Raw genomic sequence first — 23,737 nt, forward strand, 5'->3', positions numbered from 1 at the left:
TCTCATAGAGACCCATAGACTCACACAGAGACCCACAGACTCACAGGGAGACTCGTAGACTCACATAGAGACCTATAGAGACCCGTAGACTGATACAGAGACCCGTAGACCCGCATAGAGACCCGTAGACTCACATAGAGACCCAGATACTCACACAGAGACCCGTAGACTCACATAGAGACCCATAGACTCACATAGAGACCCGTAGACTCACATTGAGACCCAGAGACTCACGCAGAGACCCGCAGACTCACACAGAGACCCATAGACTCTCATAGAGACCCATAGACTCACATATAGACCCGTAGACTGATACAGAGACCCGTAGACTCACATAGAGACCCAGAGACTCACACAGAGACCCATAGACTCACACGGAGACCCGCAGACTCGCACAGACCCATAGACTCACACAGAGACCCATAGACTCTCATAGAGACCCATAGACTCACATAGAGACGCGTAGACTGATACAGAGACCCGTAGACTCACATAGAGACCCATAGACTCACACAGAGACCCATAGACTCACACAGAGACCCATAGACTCTCATAGAGACCCATAGACTCACAGAGACCCATAGACTCACATAGAGACCCATAGACTCACATAGAGACCCAGAGACTCACACAGAGACCCATAGACTCACATAGAGACCCAAAGACTCACATAGAGACCCGCAGACTCACACAGAGACCCATAGACTTACACAGAGACCCATAGACTCTCATAGAGACCCATAGACTCACATAGAGACACGTAGACTGATACAGAGACCCGTAGACTCACATAGAGACCCAGAAACTCACACGGAGACACGTAGACTCACATAGAGACCCAGAGACTCACATAGAGACCCATAGACTCACATAGAGACGCGTAGACTGATACAGAGACCCGTAGACTCACATAGAGACCCAGAGACTCACACGGAGACACGTAGACTCACATAGAGACCCAGAGACTCACATAGAGACCCAGAGACTCACATAGAGACCTGTAGACTCACATAGAGACCTGTAGACTCACATAGAGACCCAGAGACTCACATAGAGACCCAGAGACTCACATAGAGACCCGTAGACTCACATCTAAATTAAAATTATATATAGATTTTTTTTCGTAGACTCACACGGAGACCCAGAGACTCACACGGAGACCCGTAGACTCACATCTAAATTAAAATTATATATAGATTTTTTTTCGTAGACTCACACGGAGACCCGTAGACTCACATCTAAATTAAAATAAAATATTTTTATTTATTTTTCTTTCTCCGTGACTTTACCGAAAGAACCCAAGAGCAGTGTTAGTGGAGTCAATGGTTTTGTCCCGGCCAACAAAACATGCTGCACAATAAAAACAACTCGTCACTGCACTGCACATGGCACGGGGTCGGTCACTGCGCAGTGCGTTGACTGCAGTCTTTGTTTGGTGGTCAGCCACAGGGCGCTGCTGCTGCTGTTTCTGCTGCTACTGATGTTGCTGCTGCTGCTGTTTCTGTTTCTACTGCTGCTGCTGCTACTGCTGTTGTTGTTGCTGCTGCTGCTGTTGCTGCTGCTGCTACTGATGTTGCTGCTGCTGCTGCTACTGCTGTTGCTGTTTCTGCTGCTACTGATGTTGCTGCTGCTGTTGTTGTTGCTGCTGCTACGGCTGCTGCTGCTACGGCTGCTGCTGCTACTGCTGCAGCTTCTGTTGCCACTGCCACTGCTGCCGCTACCGCTGCTGCCGCTGCTACTACTGCTGCTACTGCTTCTACTTCTACTGCTGCTGTTGCTGCTGCTGTTGCTGGTGCGAGGATGACTGAGAAGCTCTCGTGAAGACGAGGCCAGCGCACGAGGGGATGGCCACCACTACCACCACCACTACCACCACTACCACCACAACCAACACCACTGCCACCACTACCACCACTACCACCACAAACAACACCACTGCCACCACCACCACTACCACCACTACCACCACCACTGCCACCACTACCAACAACCACTATCCAGCACTACTACCACAAGTGCCACAACCACCAGCTCCATATACACTGACCACAACCACCACAACCCCGACAACCCCCACAACCACCACAACCACCATCGCTAGCATCAACCGCAGCGTCCGTGCAGCCGAAGTCTCCTGGGAAAATCATCCCGAGGCAAAAAAAAACCCGACAAAATTTTTTATTTTTTTATTTTACCAGCTAAGGCCCACTGAACCTCTTAGCTCTTATTCAGAAGCGACCTGGACACAAACGATAACTCAGCGAAGTGGATTTTCGTCGTTGTGTGGAAATCTACGGCAGCCAAATACGCTAAATGGGGAAAAATACAAAAACACTAAAACCGTCAAGTTTGTTGTGCGTTGAACTTCTTTCGCGCCGTGCGTCGCCAACCGTGACAATCAGAGAAGCGTGGTGACGATCTCATCTCGAAGCAGTGATCGCTGATATGTTTAAATCCATGGGGGTCTCTATGAGTCGTCGTTGGTGACCAAGCGATAGACTATCGGTCGACTGATAATGGATCGCTGCAAGTATCGATGGGTCTCTGTGTGGATCTGTATGGGAATCTATGGATATCTATGGGAATTCATGGATCTCTATGATAATCAGTGGATCTCTATGATAATACTGGTCAACAACAAAAAAAACTTTTTTTCTGGCCTGGACTTTTGCAGCTGTTTTAGACTAATTTCAGGGTGCTGATTCCAAATCTGATCTCAGATTTGCTCTATCACATCTCATTTGTATGCTATCGGCATACCCCATTTTCATTGATTTTATCCGAAATTAACTCTGTCACTTATGATTGCAAGTTGTTGCGAGTCAGTGACTGCTTTAGTGTTAAATTATGGTGCTGTATTTTTAGGAAAGTGTGTTTATAATATAATTTTATGTAGATATCCACATTTATGTAATATTTTTCTTCTGCGGTTTTTATTGAAAATGCAATATTTGATATCTCAAAAAGCTGATGTGATAGACAAAAACTGATGCCAGATTTGGAATCAGCACCCCAAAATTACCTTAAAACCGTTGGAATACCTTATGCCAGAAAAAGTGTGTTGACCAGTGTAATCTATGGATCTCTATGATAATCCATGGATCTCTGCGTGAGTCTATGGATCTCTATGATAATCCATGGATCTCTGCGTGAGTCTATGGATCTCTATGATAATCATGGATCTCTGCGTGAGTCTATGGATCTCTATGATAATCCATGGATCTCTGCATGAGTCTATGGATCTCTATGATAATCCATGGATCTCTGCGTGAGTCAAAGGATCTCTATGATAATCCATGGATCTCTGCGTGAGTGTATGGGTCTCTATGATAATCATGGATCTCTGCGTGAGTCTATGGATCTCTATGATAATCATGGATCTCTGCGTGAGTCAATGGATCTCTATGATAATCATGGATCTCTGCGTGAGTCTATGGGTCTCTATGGTAATCATGGATCTCTGTGTGAGTCAATGGATCTCTATGATAATCATGGATCTCTGCGTGAGTCTATGGGTCTCTATGATAATCCATGGATCTCTGCGTGAGTCTATGGATCTCTATGGTAATCATGGATCTCTGCGTGAGTCTATGGGTCTCTATGATAATCATGGATCTCTGCGTGAGTCTATGGATCTCTATGATAATCATGGATCTCTGCGTGAGTCAATGGATCTCTATGATAATCATGGATCTCTGCGTGAGTCTATGGGTCTCTATGGTAATCATGGATCTCTGTGTGAGTCAATGGATCTCTATGATAATCATGGATCTCTGCGTGAGTCTATGGGTCTCTATGATAATCCATGGATCTCTGCGTGAGTCTATGGATCTCTATGGTAATCATGGATCTCTGCGTGAGTCTATGGGTCTCTATGGTAATCATGGATCTCTGTGTGAGTCAATGGATCTCTATGATAATCATGGATCTCTGCGTGAGTCTATGGGTCTCTATGATAATCCATGGATCTCTGCGTGAGTCTATGGATCTCTATGGTAATCATGGATCTCTGCGTGAGTCTATGGATCTCTATGATAATCATGGATCTCTGCGTGAGTCTATGGATCTCTATGATAATCATGGATCTATGCGTGAGTCTATGGATCTCTATGATAATCCATGGATCTCTGCGTGAGTCTATGGATCTCTATGGTAATCCATGGATCTCTGCGCAAGTCTATGGATCTCTATGATAATCATGGATCTCTGCGTGAGTCTATGGATCTCTATGATAATCATGGATCTATGCGTGAGTCTATGGATCTCTATGATAATCATGGATCTCTGCGTGAGTCTATGGGTCTCTATGATAATCCATGGATCTCTGCGTGAGTCTATGGATCTCTATGATAATCATCGATCTCTGCGTGAGTCTATGGATCTCTATGGTAATCATCGATCTCTGCGTGAGTCTATGGATCTCTATGATAATCATCGATCTCTGCGTGAGTCTATGGATCTCTATGATAATCCATGGATCTCTGCGTGAGTCTATGGATCTCTATGGTAATCCATGGATCTCTGCGCAAGTCTATGGATCTCTATGATAATCATGGATCTCTGCGTGAGTCTATGGATCTCTATGATAATCATGGATCTATGCGCGAGTCTATGGATCTCTATGATAATCATGGATCTCTGCGCGAGTCTATGGATCTCTATGATAATCATGGATCTCTGCGTGAGTCTATGGATCTCTATGATAATCATGGATCTCTGCGTGAGTCTATGGGTCTCTATGATAATCCATGGATCTCTGCGTGAGTCTATGGATCTCTATGATAATCATCGATCTCTGCGTGAGTCTATGGATCTCTATGGTAATCATCGATCTCTGCGTGAGTCTATGGATCTCTATGATAATCATCGATCTCTGCGTGAGTCTATGAATCTCTATGATAATCCATGGATCTCTGCGTGAGTCTATGGATCTCTATGGTAATCCATGGATCTCTGCGCAAGTCTATGGATCTCTATGATAATCATGGATCTCTGCGCGAGTCTATGGATCTCTATGATAATCATGGATCTCTGCGCGAGTCTATGGGTCTCTATGATAATCCATGGATCTCTTCGTGAGTCTATGGATCTCTATGATAATCATGGATCTATGCGTGAGTCTATGGATCTCTATGATAATCATGGATCTCTGCGTGAGTCTATGGGTCTCTATGGTAATCCATGGATCTCTGCGCGAGTCTATGGATCTCTATGATAATCATGGATCTCTGCGTGAGTCTATGGATCTCTATGATAATCATCGATCTCTGCGTGAGTCTATGGATCTCTATGATAATCATGGATCTCTGCGTGAGTCTATGGATCTCTATGATAATCATGGATCTATGCGCGAGTCTATGGATCTCTATGATAATCATGGATCTCTGCGCGAGTCTATGGATCTCTATGATAATCATGGATCTCTGCGTGAGTCTATGGATCTCTATGATAATCATGGATCTCTGCGTGAGTCTATGGGTCTCTATGATAATCCATGGATCTCTGCGTGAGTCTATGGATCTCTATGATAATCATCGATCTCTGCGTGAGTCTATGGATCTCTATGGTAATCATCGATCTCTGCGTGAGTCTATGGATCTCTATGATAATCATCGATCTCTGCGTGAGTCTATGGATCTCTATGATAATCCATGGATCTCTGCGTGAGTCTATGGATCTCTATGGTAATCCATGGATCTCTGCGCAAGTCTATGGATCTCTATGATAATCATGGATCTCTGCGCGAGTCTATGGATCTCTATGATAATCATGGATCTCTGCGCGAGTCTATGGGTCTCTATGATAATCCATGGATCTCTTCGTGAGTCTATGGATCTCTATGATAATCATGGATCTATGCGTGAGTCTATGGATCTCTATGATAATCATGGATCTCTGCGTGAGTCTATGGGTCTCTATGGTAATCCATGGATCTCTGCGCGAGTCTATGGATCTCTATGATAATCATGGATCTCTGCGTGAGTCTATGGATCTCTATGATAATCATCGATCTCTGCGTGAGTCTATGGATCTCTATGATAATCATGGATCTCTGCGTGAGTCTATGGATCTCTATGATAATCATGGATCTCTGCGTGAGTCTATGGATCTCTATGATAATCCATGGATCTCTGCGCGAGTCTATGGATCTCTATGATAATCATGGATCTCTGCGCGAGTCTATGGATCTCTATGATAATCATGGATCTCTGCGCGAGTCTATGGATCTCTATGATAATCATGGATCTCTGCGCGAGTCTATGGATCTCTATGATAATCATGGATCTCTATGAGAGTCCATGGATCTCTGCGCGAGTCTATGGATCTCTATGGTAATCATGGATCTCTATGATAATCATGGATCTCTGCGTGAGTCTATGGATCTCTATGAGAGTCCACGGCTCTCTCCGTGTAAGCCATCGGTGACCGGTCCCTTACCCTCGATAAACTCCGAACGTACCGCCCCCGAACCTTCGATTTGAACCCAGGTCGCTCAGCATCGTTGTGCGCTGCATTAGCAGCTGGAGTGGCGAAGGGAGGGTGGGCAGAAGGGGGGGGGGGCGGAGTAGAGGGGGGGGGGGCAAGGGGAGACCCCCCCCTTAATTTGCCATGGGAGGGGGGTGAAAAAAAATGTCAACATTTCTTAGCCCAGGAATAACGAGTTCTACCCCTTTTTGTCCATTTGAATCGGCCCGAATCGTCAAACACGCCATGCACACTTTGCACCTTGAACACCCGCGCAGCAAACATAAACAGACAAAGGCTCCCCGCGTCCCGAGTAGCCTGTGACAGACCGTTGCGGCAAGTGCTGCCGCCTTTTCAGCGAGCGTCTACGAAGGCTGCCGGCAACCGCGGTACGCGACGCTTTTGGGTGGCCAACGCACCGCCCCGGCCACCTTTGTCTCCCCAGTGGCGATGTTTGCTTGGGACACCGCGACAGGTGAGATCGTTCGAGGCCGAAGTCGACCTAGGGGAGGGGCTCAGGACCGGTTCAGGTAACCGTCACCGGTGGTCTTGGTGAGCGGGAATCGAACTCGGGTCGCCGGGTTCGTAGCGTGGCACCGCTACACCACCGCTCCTCATAAACAACCCACGCGGGGCCGGATTAGCCCATGGCCTCTCATTGAAAGATTTTATTTTTCTTCTTCTTGGTTCTTTCGGTAAAGTCACGTAGAAGGGAAGTAATAAAATAATAAAAATAAAACATAATAAAATAGCAGCCGTCCTCACCTGAGGACGGGCTGCTTGCATTGTGGCCGAAACGTCGTGAGAATTATTTTATTATGTTTCATTTTTATTATTTTATTACTTCCCTTCTACGTGACTTTACCGAAAGAACCAGGAAGATGAATCCCTGCAGTCACGAAAGCTTTAAATCGAGATTTTTTTTTTTGTAATTTTTTTTTGTAAATTTGTATCTTTTGTTATTTTTTTGTTATTTTTTGTTATTTTAAATTTTTTGTTATTTTAATTGTTTTGTTATAAATATATTTTTTTATTATTTTTGTTTGTTATTTTTGTTATTTTAAATTTTTACCGGCTAAGGGCTCGCTGAGTTGCTGTGCCGCTCTCTGTCAGAAGCGACGTGCCCGTCACGAGTGGTAGATCCACACAAGTGGGTTGTCGTCATCACCGCCGTGCGGACATTTACAGCAGCCACTTACTCCGAATGCTCAAGATGGTTCTACATGTGGAGGGAAACACCCGAGGACCCCGAGAAACATTCACGCAATCACAGGGAGAGAGAGAAAGAGAGAGACGCGCAACCTCCAAATATACAGCAGCAGGTGTCAGGGTCACCATCGAACCCACGATCTCCTGCACACAAGGCGAGGTAGTTAACATCTCCTAGCCACCGTGATGATGACGAGAGAGAGACACGCAAACTCCAAATATACAGCAGGCGTCATCAGGGTCAGGATCGAACCCACGATCTCCTGCACACCAGGCGAGGTAGTTAACATCTCCTAGCCACCGTGATGATGATGAGAGAGAGAGACACCGCAAACTCCAAATATACAGCAGGCATCATCAGGGTCGGGATCGAACCCACGATCTCCTGTGTACCGGGCGAGGTAGTTAACATCTCCTAGCCACCGTGATGATGATGATGAGAGAGACATGCAAACTCTAAATATACAGCAGGCATCATCAGGGTCGGGGAGGAACCCACGACCTCCTGCATACCAGGCGAGGTAGTTAACATCTCCTAGCCACCGTGATGATGATGATGAGAGAGACACGCAAACTCCAAATATACAGCAGCAGGCGTCATCAGGGTCAGGATTGAACCCACGACCTCCTGCGTACCGGGCGAGGTGGTCAACATCTCCTCGCCACTGTGGCGCCCCTATGAGTGGCGGTTTCGTTATACGATGTATAGAAAAGTTACAATAATAAAAACACAATTCGCACTCGTAACTACATGAAGGAGAGAAACAGCCGCCGAGAGTGCAGGCGGTGATCAGCTCACGTCCCCCCCCTCCCCCCGGTAGTTTCTGGAGCGTCGCTCCGATAAAAAGTAGTTCCACTTTTTTTAAATTATAGTTTCTGTCAACGATGAAAACGAATCGACCTGCCGCTTTCAAAACTAAAGGCAAAGGGGGGAGAGGTAGGTGGGTGGGGGGGGCGAGGTGGGTGGGTGGGGGGGGCCGAGGTGGGTGGGTGGGGGGGGGGGGCGAGGTGGATGGGTGGGTGGGGGGCGAGGTGTAGCCTACGATTCCCACGTGTTGGAAAACGACAGCAGGGAGACGTTCCACCCACACCACCACCACCACCACCCACACCACCCACACCACCACCGCCGCCACCACCACCCACACCACCACCTCCCACACCACCCACACCGCCACCACTACCCACACTGCCACCACCACCCACACCACCCGCACCACCACCACCCACACCACCCACACCACCCACACCACCACCCACGCCACCACCCACGCCACCACCCACGCCACCCACACCACCACCACCACCACCCACACCACCCACACCACCACCCACCACCACCCACACCACCACCCACACCACCACCCACACCACCACCCACACCACCACCCACACCACCACCCACACCACCACCTACGTACGTCGCACGGAGGCTAATATTGCCCACGTGACGTCGTATATCCCCCCCCCTTGTCCGTTGCGAACAACATTTTTTTCGTTCAACAGTCAACCACCAGATGTGCGCTCAACATTTTTCGCGTAACTTCAATCGTCCAATTGGACTGCGAGCGAGCCTTTTTTTTTAAATAATAAAATATAAATATATAATAGCAATACAGCAATAGTAATCTGCCCGAGCCGGCTTGTGCCATGGGTGGAGTAACATGCCAACGTTTATCGCCACATGTGCCTCCCCGCCTCCCCCCCCCACAATGCCTCGGGGGTCGTGAGTGCCGGCTTGTTAACATTTTTATTATTATAATAATTGTTGTTGTTGTTTTGGCGAGGGCAATAAAATGCCAACCGTGTTATGCAACCGCTGGGGCGTGCATCATTCTCCCCCAAACTAAACTCGACCTTTGACCCCGCGAGACACAAAGTGACCTCTCTACCGACGGGGCATGGTCAAGAGTTGGGGCGCCGCGATGGTTCGATGTTAACTCCCTCGCCCGGTACGCAGGAGGTCGTGGTAGGTTAGATGTTAACTCCCTCGCCCGGTACGCAGGAGGTCGCGGTAGGTTCGATGTTAACTCCCTCGCCCGGTACGCAGGAGGTCGCGGTAGGTTAGATGTTAACTCCCTTGCCCGGTACGCAGGAGGTCGCGGTAGGTTCGATGTTAATTCCCTTGCCCGGTACGCAGGAGGTCGTGGTGGTTAGATGTTAACTCCCTCGCCCGGTACGCAGGAGGTCGCGAGTGTTAGATGTGAATTCCATCGCCCGGTATGCAGGAAGTCGTGGGTTCGATCCCGACACTGTCGATGCCTGTTAGATATCTGGAGTTTGTGTCTCTCTCTCTCTCTCTCATCATCACGGTGGCTAGGAGATGTTGACTACCTCGCCTTAAATAAACTAAATATTTTCTTTCTACGCGACTTTACCGAAAGAAACAAAGGGTAATTCCCGCGGTCACGAAAGCTCCAAATTAAATTGAGTACATTTCGACTCGATGACGAGTCGCTTTCGTTGAGCTCACCGTCTTGCGATGGCCACGGTCGCGTCTGGAAACAGAGCCGTGCGAGCTCAGACCGCCCTACCTGGTGAAACACGTTGTCCAGCGGAGGGAGCTGGTAGGAACGTCGGGTTGCTCGGTCAATGGCCTGCAGGGTCAACGGCGGCGTGGTGTATTCCGCAAATATGCCCGACTGTGAGGGCGGGCACAAGCCGGCGTGAGTAGGTGAAACGTTGAGTTTTATAAGGGCACCACGGGGTGACCAGCCCCTCCCCACCCAGCCCCACTGTCCCCACCCGCCACCCAGCCCCTCGCCACCCAGCCCCTCCCCACCCTCCCCCTCCCCACCCAGCCCCTCCCCACCCTCCCCACCCTCCCCTCCCCACCCAGCCCCTCCCCACCCTCCCCACCCTCCCCTCCCCACCCAGCCCCTCCCTACCCAGCCCTTCCCTGCACGACGGACGGACACAATAATCCTCTGTGGGCTGGTGGAACCAGTGGGTTCCTACCAGTATAAACATTGAAATTTTGTTTAGTTTCTAGAAGTGAAAATGGACCACGACGACCGCTCTGCCCGGTCCCTCTCCGCGCCGAGTTCACGGGGCTTGGTAAATCACCAGCGCCCTCCTGTTTCTGTGTCTATGTTTACATCGTGGCACAGGACCCCCCCGCCCCCTCCCAACCTCCTCCCCCGTTGCCACTGCGCAGCGCACAAAAAGAGCGAGCGAGATCTAATGGACACGCGAGCGGTTGAAGAGCAAGCGGTGATTTACAAGCGTAAAAGTGGCGCGTGTCGCCCCACAGATTCCCCCACCAAAGCGCCACCGTGTATGGAGGGCCAGGAAAATAAACAGAACGTGGGGGGTGAACGGCCGAGGTGGAGGTGGGGGGGTAAAGGCCAGTTTACCCACCCACCCACCCACTCACCCACCCACCGACCCGCCCGCTCGCTCACTCACCCACCCACTCACCCGCTCGCTCGCTCACTCACCAAACCCACTCACTCACCCACCCACTGACCCACTCACTGACCCGCCCACCCGATCACCCATCCACCCACTCACCCACCCACCCGCCCACTCAAATGCCCACCCACCCACTCACTCACTGACCCGCCCACCCGATCACCCATCCACCCACTCACCCACCCACCCACCCGCCCACTCAAATGCCCACCCACCCACTCACTCACCCGCTCACCCACCCACTCACCCACCCACTCACCCACCCACTCACCTCATGTAGCCGCTCACCCACCCGCTCACCCGCCCGCCCACCCACCCCCTCACTCATCCACCCGCTCACTCACCCACCCGCTCACTCACTCATCCATCCACCCACCCACTCACCCGCTCACTCACTCACTCATCCACCCACCCACTGACCCACCCACTCGCTCACCCACCCACCCCACCTACCCATTCACTCAGTACCCAGGTAAATGGCCACAACTCGGGGTTGAGGGCCAATATAAAGAGACGTCACGAGATATAAAGAGACGTCACGAGAGACTTGCACACCTCTAGCGGCTCCCATCGTCTTGTGATCAAAGGCAGCGAGCGTCGTCCCACAGCGTCCCACAGCCTCCCACAGCCTGGGGGGGGCGGTCTGCTCAGTGGCAAAGTCACGTGATCAGTGCCCTGGAACCCAGGAGTGGGGGAGGGAGTCCTAAGTTGTCTTGTGGTTGTTGTGGTTGTTGTTGTTTGACTTGCATCCCACTGGGATTTTTGCACACAGCGTTGGTGTGTACACGGTGTTTTTTTCTGCAATATTTTGCTGTCTTTTCTTGGATTTTCTGTTTGCACTTAGTCACATGTTCACTTTAAGGTGTTTTTTGTTCATGTTTTTGTTTTTTTGTTTGTTGCGGTTGCACCCGATTCAAGAGCCGAATGGCTCACAGGGCTATACCTAATAAATGAACTTGAACTTTAGAAGTCTGCGACCCCAAAGAGATCTCAGGGACCTCGTTGAGAGAGCAGAGAGAGTCGGCAACGGATCATCGGCCGCCGTGAACACCGCCGAGGGGGGGGGGGGGGTGAATTCGATGGGGTCGTCAACTCAGCCCCGGGGGGTTGGGGCTCTCGTAGGAAGACCCGGCTCAAGGTGGACGTTGAAGAATCAGCAAGGATGGCGAAGCTCTTATTCCTGCCTCTCTCTCTCTCTGTCCATCCCTCCTCTACCCCCCACAGCCTTCAACCTCCAGGCCCCCTCGGCCCCCACCGAGCAAGCCTCGCGTGAGCCCGCTGCATGGCCATATTCAGCAGCGGCGGGGGGTGGGGTGGGGGGCGATGTTTACCTTCCAATCACAATTTGCTCAGATTCGCGTCATCCCCGGAGCCGGGGGGGGGGGGTTGCGCGCTGAAAGTCTTTAAAACAAAAAGCGACAAACACACACCAAAAAACAAAACCGCGAGCAGCCTGAAAATGAGTCGTGTCCACTGCCGCCGCCACCACCACCACCATCACCACCATCACCACGACCATCACCAGCATCACCAGCATCATCACCACCAGCATCATCACCACCATCATCACCACCATCACCAGCATCATCACCACCATCATCACCACCATCATCACCACCACCACCATCATCACCACCATCACCACCACCATCACCAGCATCACCACCATCACCACCACCACCACCACCACCACCACCACCACTACCACCACCACCATCACCACCATCACCACGACCATCACCAGCATCACCAGCATCATCACCACCAGCATCATCACAACCATCATCACCACCATCACCAGCATCATCACCACCATCATCACCACCATCACCACCACCATCACCAGCATCACCACCATCACCACCACCACCATCATCACCACCACCACCATCACCACCACCACCACCACCACCACCACCACCACCACCACCACCATCACCACCACCATCACCACCACCATCATCACCATCATCATCATCACCATCGCCACCATCATCACCATCACCACCATCACCATCACCACCACCATCACCACCACCACCACCATCACCACCACCATCATCACCACCACCACCATCACCACCACCACCATCACCACCATCATCACCATCACCATCACCACCATCATCACCATCACCACCACCATCACCACCACCACCATCACCATCACCATCATCACTACCATCACCACCACCACCACCATCACCACCACCACCACCATCGCCACCATCATCACCATCACCACCATCACCACCACCACCATCACCACCATCATCACCACCACCACCATCACCTCCATCACCACCATCACCACCATCATCATCACCACCATCACCACCACCACCATCATCACCACCACCATCATCACCACCACCACCATCACCACCACCACCACCATGACAACCACCATCACCACCACCATCACCACCACCACCATCACCACCACCACCATCACCACCACCACCATCACCACCACCACCACCACCATCACCACCACCACCACCACCATCACCACCACCACCACCACCATCACCACCACCATCATCACCACCATCACCACCACCATCACCACCATCATCACCATCATCACCATCACCACCATCATCACCATCATCACCACCACCATCACCACCACCACCACCATCACCACCACCATCACCATCACCACCACCACCATCACCACCACCACCACTACCACCACCACCATCACCACCATCACCACCACCATCACCACCACCATCATCACCATCATCATCATCACCACCACCATCACCACCATCATCACCATCACCATCACCACCATCATCACCATCACCACCATCATCACCATCATCACCACCACCATCACCACCACCACCACCATCACCACAACCATCACTACCACCACCACCACCATCACCACAACCATTACCACCACCACCACCACCACCATCACCACCACCACCATCACCACCACCACCACCACCATCATCACCACAACCATCACCACCACCACCACCACCATCGCCATCACCACCACCATCATCACCACCATCACCATCACCATCGCCATCGCCATCGCCACCACCATCGCCACCATCATCACCATCACCATCACCACCATCACCACCACCACCACCACCATCACCACCATCACCACCACCATCATCACCACCACCACCACCATCATCATCACCACCACCACCACCACCATCATCACCACCACCACCACCACCATCATCACCACCACCACCACCATCATCACCACCACCACCACCACCATCACCACCATCACCACCACCACCATCGCCACCACCACCACCACCATCATCACCACCACCATCACCACCACCATCACCACCACCATCATTCATCCAGCAAACTCCGTGTCGCGGAAGGGCGGCTCTCGCGGTGTGGAACTTCCGACGTTGAAACGTTTGCTGCCAAAAATAAAAAGGAGGGCAACCGAAGAGGTCACGCGGACACACCGCCACCCCCCCCCCCTCTTGGCCTACTCTTCCACTCTGGCGGGAGCAACCCCCCGGCGATTTTCAACTGCAGCCGAAGCCACGGGCTTGACTGTCGCAACCGGAACGGTGATTCGTACCGCAGGAGGAATTCAAAGGGCTGTCGAAATATATTTTTCAACACAGATGTTACAGCAAAAACAACACGAAAAAATTAACCCGTAAAAACAAAGTTTTTCACTATAAATCCTTTATATGCGTGGCGGCTAGAGTCCTCTCGTCCTCTGGCTTGAGATGGCTGCCACCTATGGGTCAGATGATTGCCTGCCACCATTAAGCAATTGGTAATTAAATATAAAAAAAAAATTCTAAAAAGTGTAACATTTTTGAAAAATTTTTTTCACGAAAATGCATTGTCACGCACAACGAGTCTGTGTGCAAAATGTCAGCTCGATTGGATCACGGGAAGTGGGTTGAAAAACGACCGAAAGATTTGCACGGTCGTAAGCGTGCAAGCAAGCAAGTGAACTTAATATAAAGGATTTAAAAAGAAAACAATGGTCACATTTAAAAGTATTGTAAATGTAAACACATCACTTTCAGAAATATACAAAACTATAAACTACACAATTTTTTTTTTCCAGGTACAACCCACTGAGTAATTAGTTTCAGAAGCGACCTGGGCCCATCGCAAGTGATAAATGTAACGCGCTCATCTACGTTCACGGTATTTGGCCTACTCTTCCGCTTCAGCGCACCAGAAGTCGACCTGGCGATTTGCGGATTAACGGGTGGTGAAGCCATCGGTAGGGCCGGCCGGCCGGCTGAGCAGAGAGGTGGTGGTGGAGTGGAAAGATGGAAGACGCTGCCAAGCCTGGTGGTGCCCATTCAGACGCCGTCTTCCCGACAGACCTGTTCTTCACCTGAGGACGGCTGCTTGCGTTGTGGCCGAAACGTCGCGAGAATAATTTGAGTTTTATTATTTTATTATTTCCCTTCTACGTGACTTTACCGAAAGAACCAAGAAGATAAGATGGAAGCCACTCGAACTCCCGTCATCGTATCAACTGCCACGCCATGAGATAAACTAAACTATTTATTCTAGATTTGAAGCTTTCGTGACTGCAAGGATTCATACTCTTAGTTCTTTCGGTAAAGTCACCGTGTAGGTAAAAAATGAAATAAATTTATTTTTATTTTTATATTATTTTTGTTAATTTTAATTTCATTTTTTACCTACTTGACTTTACCGACAGAACTAAGAGTATGAACTATTTATTCTACCAGGTAAGGTCTCACCGGGCTGTGTAGCTCTTTTTGAGAAGCGTCCTGGCCGTCACAAATGATAGCTCAACGGAAGTGGCTTCTCATCATCATCATCACGTGGACATTTGCAGCGGCCAAGTTGCACGATGAACGCGTCACGTTAATTCTGAATGTGGGGGAGAGGGGAAAACCGGAGGACCCGGAGAAAAATCTACACGACCACAGAGAGAGAGAGAGACGCAGACTCCAAATATACAGCAGCAGGCGTCAGGGTCGGGATCGAATACCACGACCTCCTGTATACCAGGCGAGGTAGTTAACATCTCCTAGCCACCGTGATGATGATGAGAGAGAGAGACACGCAAACTCCAAATATACAGCAGCAGGCGTCAGAGTCGGGGAGGAACCCACGACCTCCTGTACACCAGGCGAGGTAGTCAACATCTCCCAGCCACCGTGATGATGATGAGAGAGAGACACGCAAACTCCAAATATACAGCAGCAGCAGGCGTCAGGGTTGGGATCGAACACACGACCTCCTGTACACCAGGCGAGGTAGTTAACATCTCGCCGGATTGACTCGAAGTGGCGGTGTGGGTCAACTCCTTTCCATCTTAGTCGTTTGAAAGTAAAAGATAATTCGACAAAAAAATGTTGGCTCCTCGGCCTCTGATCGTCGCTCATCCGCTCCATCATTTACAACAACAGCGCTTGCAGCCGAGTCCACTTTGAAAAGGCGTCTGTGTGTGTCTGTGTGTGTGTCTATGTGTGTCTGTCTGTGTGTGTCTGTCTGTGTGTGTCTGTCTGTGTGTGTCTGTCTGTGTGTGTGTCTGTGCGTCTGTGTGCATGTCTGTGTGCATGTCTGTCTGTGTGTGTGTCTGTGTGGGTGTCTGTGTGTGTCTGTGTGCGTGTCTGTGTGCGTCTGTGTGCATCTCTGTGCGTCTGTGTGCTTCTCTGTGCGTCTGTGTGCATCTCTGTGCGTCTGTGTGCATCTCTGTGCGTCTGTGTGCATCTCTGTGCGTCTGTGTGCATGTCTGTGCGCATGTCTGTGCGCATGTCTGTGCGCATGTCTGTGTGTGTCTGTGTGCGTGCGTGCGTGGGGAGCGGTAGCGTAGCGGTTAGCGCTATGCTGCGCTACGAACCCGGCGACCCGGGTTCGATTCTCGCTCACGGCCAACGCCGGTGACGATTATCTGAGCCGGTCAGGGGCCTCCGCTAGGTCGACTCAGCCTCAACTGAGTACCAGGCGCGGTGTGTAAAACCATCGCCACTAGGGAGACAAAGGCGGCCGGGCGTGTTGCTGGCCATCCAGCCCCTCGTGTGCCACAGTGCCAGTCGTCATAGGTGTCCACTAACAGCACTTTCCTCAACAGTCTGTTAAGGCTATTCGGGGGACCTTTGTCTTTTTTGCATGTGGGGAGTAGTGGCACGGCGGTTAGCGCGCTGCGCTATGAACCCGGGCAACCCGAGTTTGATTCCCCGCTCACTGCCAACGTCAGTGGCAAATTGAGCAAGTCCTGGGCCTGCCCTAGGTCGTCTCAGCCTCGAATGAGTATCCGGCGCTGTGCGTAAAACCATCGCCACGCGGGAAACAAAGGCGGCCGGGCGTGGTGCTGGCCACCCACCGCCTCGTAGGCCACATGGTGCCGGCCTTCATAGACACTGCTGCTACTCGCTGACAGCACTTGCCCCAAGTCTGTTACAGGCTACACGGGGGGGGGGGGGGGATCTCCGTCGTGCGGACGGGATGATGAGACACAGATGCCTCCTCGGCCAAAACCCCACGATCACCGTTGACATCGAACAAACGATTCATCACCCTGTTCTGTACCTGCTACGAAGAAGGGGCACGTGCGCGCGCGCGTGTGTGTGCGTGTTGAACTTCTTTCGCACCGTACGTGGCCAACCGTGCCCCACCGGAGGGTGCGGGCGTGTGGCCCGTGAAAGTGGACGTCGCAGAGCTACCGCCGGTATCCCGTCTTCCAGTTGGCGGCCCGGCTCAGGCACGGAAGAGGGCAACACTTTGCCAAGTGACGATAACGACGCCCGGGATGGATATTCATTGTCTAGAGTCGGAATTTGACGTCGCGTATTTCATAGAAATATATATTCCCCCCCACCCCGCTTCCTTTTAAGGCCGCAACCCCAGCAGTTGTTGCGGAACGTGTTGAAGTTTACATTTTGTTGTTTGCGCGCGCCACTGCCATCGCCAGTGCCGGCATCGCCGGCTCGTTTGTTTATCTTCAAACAATCGCTCGTTTACCGCCAGCCCTCCGCACCCCACCTCCCTGCCCATCGCATTTATTTTAAAACTTCAGCGAGCAAAACATAATAATTCCAAACCTCAGTATGGAAAATATGGATGTTTATGAGTGCTGAGTGGTGGCGGTGGCGGTATATGCAAATTCTCATGCAAACCCGCACCTTCAGATCGCCTGGCAAGGTGGCTAGCGCACGGAGTGAGCCCTCATCGGCGCAAGCGCGGTTTCACTTCATTAAAGTCCCAAGTTCGAAGCGACACACGGGGGAGAAGTCTCACAGGGCAGGAGGGCATTTGTGCGTTTTGTAAAAAAAACAATCAACAGTTTCCTGAAGAACTGCATTGTGGGTAGGCCTCCTATTGCAGGTCACCATCACAATAAATGTGACGGCAGCAGCAGCGATAGGCACCCTCGGAGCGGTTTCCATCTCTACAGGGCTCATCGGCAAGTTACAGCCACCAATGCTCACTGCCGCAAAGTTCCGCCTCTGGGAACTCATTGTGATGCAGCGATAGGCACCCGTAAAGTGGTTTCCATCTCAACAGGGCTCATCGGCAAGTTACAGCCACCAATGCTCACGCCGCAAAGTTGCACCTCCGGGAACTCATCGCGATGCAGTGATAGGCACCCGTGGAGCGGTTTCCATCTCAACAGGGCTCATCGGCAAGTTACAGCCACCAATGCCCAGTGCCGCAAAGTTCCGCCTCTGGGAACTCATCGCGATGCAGCGATAGACACCCGCGGAGCGGTTTCCATCCCAACAGGGCTCATCGGCAAGTTACAGCCACCAATGCTCCGCCTCTGAGAACCCACCGTGATTTGCGCCGAGTTTCCCGCGTCCGCCCTCTGGGGCCCTATTAGCTCGGCGTACGCCAACAGCGATCGAGTCTCTGCGAGCGGTGATTAAAGTCCCGTCGCGACAGAATAATAGCGCGGGTTCAAAAGCGCTCAAACGGCTGTGGCCATTTCACCGTGTCTGCGCTTTGGGTTTCAAAACTCGTGGCAACCCGGCCCGCGCAACTATTATTCCATTCCGACGATGGGTTTTCTCGTCCTTCACAGATTTGATTTTCAAGCCCGGGAGCACAGTGCGATTGGGCGTGCCAAGCCGAGCTTCCAGAACACGCCTCTCACCCCCCCCACCCCCCACCACCTCCTTAAACTCTGCCGCCTGAAATAAATCACGAGATTAAAAATAAAAAGAAACGAGATCGCCCGTGGCGGCATCTGCAGAACGAAAGCGAGGACTGCTGCCGACGCTGCCTACTGCACCGTATTTGATCCCACACATCTGTTACCTTAAATCAACAGGGACGTTCAAACTCTGTAGGTGTCGGCCCTTCCTCCGTAGGCCCCGGTCCTTTCTGTGTAAGTCCCGGCCCTTCATTTGTAGACCTTGGCACATCCTCTGTAGGCCCCGGGCCTTCCTCTGTAGGCCCGACCCTTCCTCCGTAGGCCCCGGTCATTTCTGTGTAGGTGCCGGCCCTTCATTTGTAGACCTTGGCACATCCTCTGTAGGCCCCGGGCCTTCCTCTGTAGGCCCGACCCTTCCTCCGTAGTCCCCGGCCCTTCCTGTGTAGGCGCCGGCCCTTCATCTATAGACCTTGGCACATCCTCTGTAGGCCCCGGCCCTTCCTCTGTAGGCCCCGGCCCTTTCTGTGTAGGCGCCGGTCCTTCATTTGTAGACCTTGGCACATCCTCTGTAGTCCCCGGGCCTTCCTCAGGCTCCACCTTCTTCTGATTATGCTCCGCCCTTTCATACCGGTGGTGAGTGTGGCAACTCGCGTTGCTCTGAACGAGTGGGGCAACTCATTCGTGCTCCAGGACGACCCGCTTAAGAGGACATTGATTTGAAGAGAGCTGTGTGATGTAAAGCAACGGTAGACGACTACCATTGCTATTGTTGTGCATGTCGATACATTTTCTATTAGCCGGCGCATTGTTGTTTGCCGACCAACAATGCTCGTCACTGTTGTTGTTTGCCAACCAAAGAATGGTATCAATTGTTGCTTGCCACTGGACAACGGGGCCTTTGTTGATTGCCGACCAACAATGGTGCCGTTCATAATGCAGGTTTTTTTGGGTTAGATCGTAAATATATAAAAGTGATGTTAAACCTGCCACGAGTGTCGTTAAACCCGCCGCCACCACCAGGGGAGTGGCCGGTTTAATGATACTTCTATATATTTACGCGATCTTACCCAAAAAAACCTCTATTATGGATCCTATTGGTCGCGAAAACCAATGTGTTAAAATGGTGCCATTTTTCTTCTTGGTTCTTTCGGTAAAGTCACGTAGAATGTAAATAATAAAAATAAAACATAATAAAATAATTCTCACGACGTTTCCATTCAGACGCTGTCTTCTCGACAGACCTGTTCTCCACCTGAGGACGGCTGCTTGCGTTGTGGCCGAAACGTCGTGAGAATTATTTTATTATGTTTTATTTTTATTATTTTATTATTTACATTCTACGTGACTTTACCGAAAGAACCAAGAAGATCAATCCCTGCAGTCACGAAAGCTTTAAATCGAAATGGTGCCATTTTTGTTTGCCAACCAAATGAATGGACCATTATTTTTTCCCACCGGACAATGGGGCCATTGTTGCTTGTGGACCAACAATAGTACCATTGTTGTTTGCCACACGAAGAATGTTACCATTGTTGTTTGCCACACGAAGAATGTTACCATTGTTGTTTGCCACACGAAGAATGTTACCATTGTTGTTTGCCACACGAAGAATGTTACCATTGTTGTTTGCCACACGAAGAATGTTACCATTGTTGTTTGCCACACGAAGAATGTTACCATTGTTGTTTGCCACACGAAGAATGTTACCATTGTTGTTTGCCACACGAAGAATGTTACCATTGTTGTTTGCCACACGAAGAATGTTACCATTGTTGTTTGCCACACGAAGAATGTTACCATTGTTGTTTGCCACACGAAGAATGTTACCATTGTTGTTTGCCACACGAAGAATGTTACCATTGTTGTTTGCCACACGAAGAATGTTACCATTGTTGTTTGCCACACGAAGAATGTTACCATTGTTGTTTGCCACACGAAGAATGTTACCATTGTTGTTTGCCACACGAAGAATGTTACCATTGTTGTTTGCCACACGAAGAATGTTACCATTGTTGTTTGCCACACGAAGAATGTTACCATTGTTGTTTGCCACACGAAGAATGTTACCATTGTTGTTTGCCACACGAAGAATGTTACCATTGTTGTTTGCCACACGAAGAATGTTACCATTGTTGTTTGCCACACGAAGAATGTTACCATTGTTGTTTGCCACACGAAGAATGTTACCATTGTTGTTTGCCACACGAAGAATGTTACCATTGTTGTTTGCCACACGAAGAATGTTACCATTGTTGTTTGCCACACGAAGAATGTTACCATTGTTGTTTGCCACACGAAGAATGTTACCATTGTTGTTTGCCACACGAAGAATGTTACCATTGTTGTTTGCCACACGAAGAATGTTACCATTGTTGTTTGCCACACGAAGAATGTTACCATTGTTGTTTGCCACACGAAGAATGTTACCATTGTTGTTTGCCACACGAAGAATGTTACCATTGTTGTTTGCCACACGAAGAATGTTACCATTGTTGTTTGCCACACGAAGAATGTTACCATTGTTGTTTGCCACACGAAGAATGTTACCATTGTTGTTTGCCACACGAAGAATGTTACCATTGTTGTTTGCCACACGAAGAATGTTACCATTGTTGTTTGCCACACGAAGAATGTTACCATTGTTGTTTGCCACACGAAGAATGTTACCATTGTTGTTTGCCACACGAAGAATGTTACCATTGTTGTTTGCCACACGAAGAATGTTACCATTGTTGTTTGCCACACGAAGAATGTTACCATTGTTGTTTGCCACACGAAGAATGTTACCATTGTTGTTTGCCACACGAAGAATGTTACCATTGTTGTTTGCCACACGAAGAATGTTACCATTGTTGTTTGCCACACGAAGAATGTTACCATTGTTGTTTGCCACACGAAGAATGTTACCATTGTTGTTTGCCACACGAAGAATGTTACCATTGTTGTTTGCCACACGAAGAATGTTACCATTGTTGTTTGCCACACGAAGAATGTTACCATTGTTGTTTGCCACACGAAGAATGTTACCATTGTTGTTTGCCACACGAAGAATGTTACCATTGTTGTTTGCCACACGAAGAATGTTACCATTGTTGTTTGCCACACGAAGAATGTTACCATTGTTGTTTGCCACACGAAGAATGTTACCATTGTTGGTTGCCACACGAAGAATGTTACCATTGTTGTTTGCCACACGAAGAATGTTACCATTGTTGTTTGCCACCGGACAATGGGGTCATTGTTGATGGAATCCATGAACCAAACGAAAACCATCACAGAGCCGGCTCCAGGACTCCCTTCACCTCCTGGTGACCGCTGCTCCACGCAAGCAGTCGAGGGCGACACTTTCCACGGTGCCAAGATGTTATTCATCTCCATCGCCTGGTATACAGGAGGTCGTGGGTTCGATCCTGACCCTGATGCCTGCTGCTGTATATTTCGAGTTTGCGTGTCTCATCATCACGGTGGCTAGGAGATGTTAGCTACCTCGCCTGGTGTACAGGAGGTCGTGGGTTCGATCCTGACCCTGATGCCTGCTGCTGTATATTTGGAGTTTGCGTGTCTCATCATCACGGTGGCTAGGAGATGTTAGCTACCTCGCCTGGTATACAGGAGGTCGTGGGTTCGATCCTGACCCTGATGCATGCTGCTGTATATTTCGAGTTTGCGTGTCTCATCATCACGGTGGCTAGGAGATGTTAGCTACCTCGCCTGGTGTACAGGAGGTCGTGGGTTCGATCCTGACCCTGATGCCTGCTGCTGTATATTTGGAGTTTGCGTGTCTCATCATCACGGTGGCTAGGAGATGGTAGCTACCTCGCCTGGTGTACAGGAGGTCGTGGGTTCGATCCTGACCCTGATGCCTGCTGCTGCATATTTGGAGTTTGCGTGTCTCATCATCACGGTGGCTAGGAGATGTTAGCTACCTCGCCTGGTGTACAGGAGGTCGTGGGTTCGATCCTGACCCTGATGCCTGCTGCTGTATATTTCGAGTTTGCGTGTCTCATCATCACGGTGGCTAGGAGATGTTAGCTACCTCGCCTGGTATACAGGAGGTCGTGGGTTCGATCCTGACCCTGATGCCTGCTGCTGTATATTTCGAGTTTGCGTGTCTCATCATCACGGTGGCTAGGAGATGTTAGCTACCTCGCCTGGTGTACAGGAGGTCGTGGGTTCGATCCTGACCCTGATGCCTGCTGCTGTATATTTCGAGTTTGCGTGTCTCATCATCACGGTGGCTAGGAGATGTTAGCTACCTCGCCTGGTATACAGGAGGTCGTGGGTTCGATCCTGACCCTGATGCCTGCTGCTGTATATTTCGAGTTTGCGTGTCTCATCATCACGGTGGCTAGGAGATGTTAGCTACCTCGCCTGGTGTACAGGAGGTCGTGGGTTCGATCCTGACCCTGATGCCTGCTGCTGTATATTTGGAGTTTGCGTGTCTCATCATCACGGTGGCTAGGAGATGGTAGCTACCTCGCCTGGTGTACAGGAGGTCGTGGGTTCGATCCTGACCCTGATGCCTGCTGCTGCATATTTGGA

The sequence above is a fragment of the Lethenteron reissneri genome, chromosome 63 (genome assembly GCF_015708825.2).
Source record: "Lethenteron reissneri isolate LAM-NWPU_2019-01 chromosome 63, ASM1570882v1, whole genome shotgun sequence".
Lineage (NCBI taxonomy): Eukaryota > Metazoa > Chordata > Hyperoartia > Petromyzontiformes > Petromyzontidae > Lethenteron > Lethenteron reissneri.